The following is a 10,454-nucleotide window of genomic DNA, read 5'->3' on the forward strand; positions in this document are numbered from 1 at the left end:
TCATTTTCATTAATTACTTCAGTGGCCATATATTGTTCACCTGTTATTTTGCATAATTTAACAATTCCATATAAATAATTACTGTTAATATATTTTTTATCGATACCAAAAATGTCTTCTAATTTACTTCCATCGTAAAATGTACTTAGTGGATCAAATTCTTCGTAATTTATAGTTATTTCTGGATACAAATACTGCTTTAAAAACTCAAGGGGCTTACAAGATGTTTTAAATAACCTAATATGATCCGCGTAATCATCATTTTTGACAAATTTATTTTTACTTTTACCGTTGAATATATTTCCAATACGGTCAGCTGCCTTTGAATTAAAATAATTTACATCAATTGTATCACCAGCAGATAATTCAACCAGTGGTACTTGTTCGGCATTGATATTAACCGACAGTGCAATGAAAATTAATAATATATTAATAATATTTCTGTACATTTTAAATTATTTTATTTTTACTGTGAACTGCTTCTGAAGCGGTCGGTCTTTTATATATCCTGTAGAATCAATTTTAATTCATCAATAATATTTTTTTATTAGCATCACGCGAAGCTTCGTGTTTAATTTTTATTTATATAAAATATATTTAATTGCTATTACAGCCATTTATAATTAATTAAAATATTTAATAATTACCGGGATTTTTTTTCTATTAAAAAAAAAAAAAAAAATAATTATATTTCCGTGAGTAAATTTAAAAGCCAGTATTAATGTCGGTAAGTAACAGCTGAGTAATAACAAAACAATGAGCTGATCAGCTCGGTGATACTTAGAGCATCTGAAATTAGCAATAATTATAATAATACAATAAAAAGTATCGATAATCAGGAGCTTATTCGCACTTGAGGCGATTAATCCGTCAGATTTGCGTTTCGTGCCAGCGCAAGTAGCGATCCCGACTTACCTCCAGTGACCTCTTGATGTATCGTGAAACGCCAGAGGTCACTGATGTCAAGTCGTGGCACTCGACTATTTACTGCTGGGCTAGGATCCTAAGAGAAAAGAGCCAACCAGGCGGTTCGTCTTTAAGCCAGAATTTATTCATCAGAAGCTCATAATTTTATCATCAATCCACTGGAGCCTTATAATGTACTCGCTAGTCAGGGCTTGCTATCGAAACCCATTATTTATAATTACTTAATGTTTAATTTAATTTAAACTTAAGTCAACAAAATTAAATAATGGTGATTATTAAATTTTGCACACTGCACACCACACGCGGTGTGCAATAATTTTGATAAATGTTAAAAATAATATTTTGCTGTGTAACCAGTTTTGAAAGTAGGCTTAGCGTGTTGTGTAGGCTGTAAAGCATATATTGACAAAACAAATAAAGGGATTGTAAAAAAATATTTAAATGAGATGCTAGGAGAACGAGAACACGCATTGCACACGGTTCGTAGAAGTGATAAGACACCAAGAGTGATGATGTTGTTGAATCGGGCGTTAACGGTGTATGTGTAACAGGTCGGTAAGTTTCTTCAAGCCGTATGAGGATTTTTTAGATGAAACGCACACGCTGAAATAGTTGTAGTCTCAGCTAGGTACATATTTAATCGGCCCATGTATTTATATATTATAGAGAGAATTAAATCTAGTGATAGCCTTATTCAAGGTATTTATAAGTGTGGATATGGGATTTAAATGGATGGTCATTGAGATTTGTGGGCACGTTGTATTTATGCTTTGCTCAAGTGATAACGTGCAAATGAGAAATCTCCTGCTTTAGTTTTTCAATACTACTGGACTTGCGTGACTATTTCCGATAAGCTCATTGGGTTTTTATTTTAATGCAGGTCGAAAGTTCTTCAATAGCTCATTTTTATGAGTAAACTAGTGAGTCTACTAAATTATAATAATACCCGTTTTATCATCTAAATTTTTAACTCATTTTTTTTTTATTTTCTCTCTAGTGATAATGTCGACCAAATTCTCAAATCAACAAAATTATTTTTTAGATAAATTTTACATTTTTATTTTTAGAAATAGGAATATTAAACTTTACATTACTACTTTTTTTCCACGTCATTAAATTTGTAGTTAAAAAATTTTAATGTTTATTTGATAATTCTAGAGTGGAAAACCCGGAAAAAAAAAAAAAAAAAAAATTCGGCTATCAATAATTATTTATTTATACTACATTACGACAGTACTTACCCACATTACGTGTATGGTTTCACTTGTAATTAAAAAATTTAAAAGCTTGTTTAACGATAACTATTCAGTCAGCTCATAAAAAAAAAATAATAATAGACTTTTGATTACTATTCCGGTAAAAATTTATTTTTAAAATACTATTGCACGTTAACTTGAATGTAAATTGGCTATGAAGTGAATATTAGATGAAATTATCGAATCGTTTTAAATAGTATTGAATGATGTAATGAGGGAATTTAAAAAATGACTAAGTTCAGAGCAATAGGAAACCCCGATGTGAACCTACGGCGAAGAGTACAGCGTACTCATGACGTTACCGAGTAGTCGGCATGTAGATATGTATATGTATATACACATTACATTATCCTCAATCGAGTGTAGTACACAAAGTCTCGTCTTGAGATAAACTTTGGCGATAGAATCCCCATGTAATAAGTGTATATATACGGGTTCGCGACGTACGTGAGAATCGGGACGGTTACGCGATCGCGAAGACGTTCCCGCGATCGCCTCGCCCTCAACCGAGTCAGCTGCCGCTGTTGGTATAGCTGCTATAAACCGCCTTGCCCGAGTATCTCTCTTTCTCGCGTAAGTGACTCTAAGCTACCTGCGCAATACCTCCAGCCATAATACTATACCTTATACATAAATTTATTATAACTTATAATAGTTTCTGTAAGTAGATAATCAATTTGCCAATCAGACACGTTCTATTTCGATACTTTGAGGATTCCGTCTCAGAATATTTATCAGCTCTTTTTTTTTTTACCATTCAAAATAAAAAAAAAAAATTATATTTCTACTAGTTTCAAATTTCTGATAGAAATATTTTCATTCATTTAATATATCAGCAACTAATTAATATAAGTAGACATCATGTATGGTTTTTAGATAGGAAATTTGATTTCCTACAATTTTTGTTTCTTTCAAAAATTGTCTAAAATCAATAATTCAAACGATAGAGTCTTTCAAAGTTCTGAAATAAAAAAAAATTACCCGAGAGTTTAAATGGCTGTAATTTTAAAATTTAAAATTTTAAAAATTTTTGTAATGAGACAAAAATTGTAGGAAATTAAATTTCCTCTCCAACGGACATATATAACATATATTTTGCTTATATGTTTAATGATATTTGGACAGTTGATATGTGAAATGTGAGTTAAAAATTTTGATTAAATTTGTGAAGTTTAATTTTTAAAATTTTTCTTACAAAAAATGTAATTGGCATTGAATAAATAATATTTACAGTTACTGAGGGCAAAGAATGTTGCATTGAGGGTAAGAGTTGGTTACGGTACAGAATGTAATGGAAGATACAGAGAAAGAATCATTGCAAGTAACGAGAAAATAAAAACATTATAGGTATCTAGAGAAGCTGCTTCCTCGTACCGAGCCACGCCTTGTGGTCACACACGACAATACATGTATAATGTGCACGCGATCATCTTAGTTTATCTATTTTATTTTCATTTATTCATCTATCATGTTACTCGCATTCTTAAAATAATTAACTTTTTATATTCCACTTCAATAAATTAATTGCTCTCAAGTATTTCAGTTAAAAATACTCGGTATTTTTTTTAAATCGATATCAACCTGAAAAAATTAACAAGCTATTAAACGAGTTATTAAAATTTCTCGAAGTATTTGAATGCCTACAATTTAATAATATTTTTTTTAAAAATAATTTATTTATTTAATTGATTGATTAATGAGAAAAATGATTGAGCCGTCATCTCGCCCGCGGAAAACAATACGACAGTTTAAGAGGCGGTAATAAAGTGTCCGAGTCCTAGAGGCATGAAAGAGGTGGAGGAGGTACCAGGTGATAACTAACTGTTGACTTGAGAGTACTTGGTGCTTGTAAGCAGATATCCGCGCGAATAAACCGTCAAAACGCAGCAACACACTACCATCTGTACACTAGACACATTACATTTGCTGCTAGCGATAAACTTTATTCGATCCTATGTACTAGTCATCAGTTCTTGTATCCCTTATATATATTTATTTATTTATGTCTCTTGTTTTTACTCTTATTATTATTATCATTATCATTATGTAGCTTACAGTTGTCCTTAAATTTAATCTCAAGTGACTAAACGATTATTTCAACTGCGAATCAATGCCAAAGTCGAATAATTTCATTGGAAAAGGCCGATAATTTCTAGCGACTCATTACAAAACAAAAAATTTTTAAGTTTTCGACCATTTTTAGACCTAGTTATCGGTCAATATTTCAGCCTAGATAGCTTCCGGCCTTTTTGGGCTTATAAAAATTGATAGTTGGAAAAAGTAAAAATATCAATTTATGAACAGCTTGGAGTAAAAATAGATGATTAATTTGATATAAGTATAGATAATCTTATCTAATGAATTAAAGGAGTAAAAAATGATAATTCAGCAGTAAATCCTCTTTGGAAACTTGGAATAGGCATCAGCTGAAGTACAAAGCAGATAAGAAGTAAATGTAATAGTGTATGTACTGTTGAGTATGAGTAAGTAAAGAGAGAAAGGTATGATCGTTACTGGTCCCGGCAGTTGTGTAGGTCCAGTCGCCCTTGTCGAGAGGCCCGAGGCACGGGCGTGGGCCTTTCACTCCTGCCATCCGCGTATCGTTTCTACAGATATACGAGTGCACTTATACACATCAAACATAAACACGCTTATTCAACCAACTACTTTGTTGTTATGTAGAAAACGCGCTCTACCTCTGCCTCTACCTCTATCTCTATCTCTGCCTACTCTGAGACCTCGTGTGTCCTCTACTTCTGCTTCAGTCTCTTCGTCTCGACAGTGGCACTAAAATTTATTCCACATATTTACGATCACTCATATCATCCGACCGTCCACTCTATATAAAATACCTTCCGTAAATATTATTCAAACCAAAGTCACTGGAATTTTTTTTTTTATCCGTCACTTTGCGACATTTATTCATAAATTTATAGCTCAGTTATGTCAAATCATTTATTTTATTGATCATATCCCCGTAACTGATTGAGATAAATAAATATCATTAGAGGTTTTTAGAGAGGAAATTTTATTTTCTACAACTTTTGTTTCAACAAAAAATACCGTAAAATTGATAGTTTTTGAGCTATAGCCGTTTTAAGTCCTTGAAAAAATGAATGTGTACTGAAAAAAAATAATTCAAATCTTAAAAACAAACGTAACTTGTAAATAATTGGATTTAGAGTATTTTTCAAGAGTACTCGAGTTGTAGATTATAAAATTTCCTGTAAAATGACCTCATACAGTAAATACTTATCAGATATACTTTGTGAGATATCGGTAATTAAAGTTTAATTTATATTGCACGGTTTAATCTGAACGATGATTTGTTGAATTTTTTTGTAGCTTTCACTGTAATATGTTATCACTACTCGTGTACAAGTGTTGTATAATTAAAAAATAAATGTAAATATATATATGTGCATATATCGGTTATAATTGTAATGAATTAGAATAGTGAGACAGCATAAAAAAATAATAAAATTCATGACCTTCGATTAATCACGACTAAGCGATCTGAAACCGCGATTGCAGTGTTAAACACTGGCCGATTATACGAGCTATTATGTTAAGATACGGATAGATATGTACATAAAAGTATAGTCGGGAGAGAGTATAAGCTAGTGGTAACGACGACGGCAGAACGATATTGCTTATTAACTTTGTCCGAGAGAGTTTTATCCGGTGAGACTCGGGCTCAGACTCGTATCGGGCTACTCTGGTGTGGCTCTACTACTTTATATTTACCTGTACCGAGTAGAGGACTAACGGGTATGGACTGCACTGATGGTGTTCATATGCTTAGCTGTAGCACACACCATTGCATTTCCTAGGAGTTCCACCGAGTAAATAAAAGATGTATCGGTATAGTTTTAGATTTATCTTTATGTATACGTATTATAAAACGTAGGACCGGTTGCAGATATCTCGCCCCGGATTATCCGTTAATACCGATCCCAGTACAGTTATATACGTATATATAAATTTATTATTATTATTTTGATTATTATTGCTGTTATGCATTCTGACATTTATCGCTCATTAAATGATAATAGATCCGCGAATTTAATATTTTTTGTTCTTCCGCCCAGTTACATCAATGCTCCTTCAAGGAAATTTTTATTCACCGCAGTCCATAAAAAATACTTATTTTTCATTCTCCAGAGGTCCTGTTCTGCCCTTATCACTTTTTTTTTGCATCAAAACTGGGCGGTCCATATTTTACTTCAATTCAAACGTCACGTGATAAATTTAAAAATAACAAAAGTTTCCATCAAGAATATACTCATGTAAATGTACTTAATTAGCTCGCAGAGTCATTGTGCAGCGCAAAATGAAATGAGATAAGTCTGAGTATAAAATGATGTAGCGCCATTCATAACATAAAGTTCATTCATAATCGTATCTTATTACAAACAGTAGCGATGTCACGGGGGCTAAAGCAGAAGCGAGACAGCAGAAGTGAGTTTTACATTTGTAAGTGTTATAATGTTCCAACACACTACATAGAGTACAGAGCCGTTAAAGTAGCGAGTGAGTAGTGCAACAGCGAGGTACGTTTTGAGTGCCATTAAACACCTCCGTGTCATCCGGCCATTCAAATAGACTCTACCTCTACTTCTACCTCTACCTCTACCTCAGTACTATACTTGCTCACTTACTTCACTTGTATTACTAAGTACGTCCGTACATTAATACACTGATACATTGATACACTAAATGTATCTGCATTCATTCTATGCACCTACGCTCGTCTAATACAAGTATCGCAGGGGTCGCTATTCATTACCTTTGTGAATTCACCTTTTCAGCCCACGGTTTGTACAAACGGGTTTAAAATAACACCCATACCATCCTCGTTTGTTTTATTTTCTTTTTTCTTTTGAATTCGTTTTACACTCTCTCAGCTTATTTATAAATACACACCCGAGCTTGCATTACATTAGCTCTTTTAGGTTTAAAATAAAATTCATCGGATAGAGTATAGATCGGTGTGCATTTATCACACACATGATTTAATGTCTCAAGATGTTTAAGGTGGCTTTAAACTTGACTCGGTTGAGATTTTACCCCAACGTGGGCGTTTTAACGTCTCGCCAAACGCGAAACGAAAAGATAAACCTCTTAGCTGGTGTGCTCTGTTATGCCCAATGGTGTGCATTTCAATGAGAGAAATGTTGAGCACAAATGGACGACGGGGTGTCTTTTAAAGATAATATATATATATATATTTCTGTTTCTGTTTCTGTTTCTATATACTTTTGCTCACGATTTAATGACTCATGATAATTTTTAGTTTTACTTGAAATAGTAACATACAAATCAGGTGTGCCGAGCCTTTCTCTTTATTACAGGATTAATATTAAACGGTTTTTCGACTCTACTGTGACCTAATGACAGTCACTGTTCAGTCGACAAAAGATTTGTTTATTCAATATTATTTTATTATATAAACAAGTAATTATATTGTTTATTGTAATTAGCGGCGATGATTTTTACTTTTTTGGTCTAGATCTTTGTATCGCCTAGATCGGATTAGGCTGCTCCGAGAAACTTTCTAAAGATCAGAAAAAGTCCGATGCCCTTTTTAATATATAAATAATATATATTGCATTTCACTTCTGATTAAAAACCGGTAGGAGTTAACGGCCCACGTACTTCACTTGTCTCCATCAGTCTTGTGTATCCATCGATATTTATAATATATTTATTTAAAATAATAATAAATATGACTGAAGACATCATCGACTGGCGTCTCTGAGAAACTTTTGATTTATTTCGTATTTATTAATGCCCAATGTCAATTATTTTATTTATTTGCCGTAGATATCATACTTAAAAGTTATTTATATATTTATTTTACAGCCAATGTGTGATATTGACAACTGGACTTAATTGCTAACGCGTGATATCGCTCGTGATGAAAAAAAAAAAAGGCTAATAGATTAATAGATCTCGGGGAAAAGTAATGGTACCGATAATGATAAATTTAATTGCTGTAATTAAATAATAAAATGTAGATGATAGTGGGTGGAGTCGATGCCCATGTCCGCGTCGGCATCAGCACCATCAGAGTTAACAACAAATGCTGAGTGAGACTTGCTCAACGAGATGTCCTCGAGAGTTATCGCGATAAGAAAGGCCATCCTGAGGACACGCCTAAGCTCCGGTTCGAGGTGTGATAAGCATCGAGAATTCTAGTTCTTAGTTGTGGAAGGAAGGCTGCGGGGAAGAGGGACCGTAAAATAAGTTACTGAGTAGAATAATCGTACATAGAAGCATAGCGAGGATCTGTTGCATGCCCGCGCTTTTCGAATACCACAGCACACACTGGGCATGGTGTGCATGCTGTGCATGTGTGCATGCGGTGTGGCTTATCAGGCATTACCGATGATCATGAATCGACCCCGTTTGTGAGACTAAGACTTACGAGCCTGTCGACATCTATTCCGTTATATCTTCCGTGCGTTAAGTGGGAGCTGATTCTTCTTCGCCTCCTTCTTCTTATTCTTATTGGTCATCTTCATTATTTTATTTCTGCCTCGGCCATTTCTCTTTGTAATCTCATTATATTCATTTTGAATTATGGCCAATGTTGAGTTACTGCTGCTGCTGCTGCTGCTAAATAAGTTAAAAGAATTTCTTAATTAAGTAGAAATAAAAAATGCACATCTGGAAATTTTTTTACGAAATTGGTGATAAAAAAAAATATTAACAGTACGGATTCAAGTTGTTGAAAATATTGAGTAAATAAAGTGAAAATTGCATCAGTATCTTCCGGACTTTTTTTTTCACGTTTCAACAATAACTTAAATTTCCTTGAAGCGACGCCCTGCCTACACATAAAAACATATAATTATCTGAGACGTTAAGCTAATCGGCGGAAATCGATCTGCCCTCGCTCGTCATCAATATGTATGTTTCATCACCGTCAGCATCCTCATGCATAAACTATTTATAAACAAATATATCACACTTGATGAGCCCAAGCATCTATACAAATTGCGTTTTGCGTTACAAATGACAATTATTCGTATTTAATCACTCTAATGTCTTCTCATGATCTCGAAGGCCTCCCGGTCGCACCCACATGCGCAAATAACATCACAATAATAATAATAGTAAAAATACTTGTAACTTATAAATGAATATAATAACATCAACTTAAATATTAACCTGATCCGCGCATTTAATATTCAGTTTATTAATTCCATATATTATTTATCGCGATCGCCGCAGATAAATTCATTGCGATTTTAACTTTTTTATCATCACTGTGAGAAAACTTTGTATTTTATAAAATATATATGAGTATATTTTATTAGTGAATGAGTGGATAGAAGATATCTTGAGGGCCTAGAGATCATATTTAATTGGAATATTGCTGTAATATCATCACCAAGACGTGAGAAATCATCTCAGTATGTTAATTCAAGTTATTACTTATATATGTATACTTGTTGATGTATATATGTGTAGTGTGCTATGTTAACTAGTTCAATCGCATAAATATTTATGTAAGAGCTGGCTGAATAGATCTCAGTAGATGACTCTTCTATTTCAAGGTGTCCCGGATCTTCCTGATGTGAACGAGGTACAGGCTGTTATTATTTTTTGTCGACGCTGTTAAAAATACGGGTTTAAAAAAAAGTGAATTGATTAATTAGCCAGGCCGCTAGACGGAGGATGAATTAAAAATATATTAAATAAAAAAATTAGTGTATAGAGAAATATTGGTGATGTTTAGTCTGGATATTTTATAATATAATGCGGTTTTATATTATAAAACAGATGCCCCTGGGCTGAGAAAGGCGTGGTGAGTCCATCAAGGCTTGGAGATTAGTGTCGTCATTCCGCCGAATGATTTGCTATTGAGCTTGTACTTAAATAGTTAATACTTTATTATTTATTTGTGTTTGTATGGGTGTGATTAGACGGGTGATAGACGTGAGACGAGAGACACCTTGGCCGTATCATCGGACAGGTTTTAGATACTTCTAACCACTTGACTCGACAACGCGGTATTAATTAAGACCGAATTTTTTTTTTCGGTACTTTTACTCCTACGCGGCTCCGTCAGAGTGTTTACTCTCACTTTGATATTATTATTATTATTATTATTATTATTATTCAAATACATTTATCAGTTTGTATTTTCGTTGGGGATTTGTGGTGGGATCCCCTAGAAAAGAAGAAAAGAAATTTTTGAAAATTTATAAAACAGGGGATACCCCATCTTCCCCATCCCCGACCTCAATGAAACTATAACAA

Source organism: Microplitis demolitor, chromosome 7 (genome assembly GCF_026212275.2).
Source record: "Microplitis demolitor isolate Queensland-Clemson2020A chromosome 7, iyMicDemo2.1a, whole genome shotgun sequence".
In the NCBI taxonomy this organism is placed as follows: Eukaryota; Metazoa; Arthropoda; class Insecta; order Hymenoptera; family Braconidae; genus Microplitis; species Microplitis demolitor.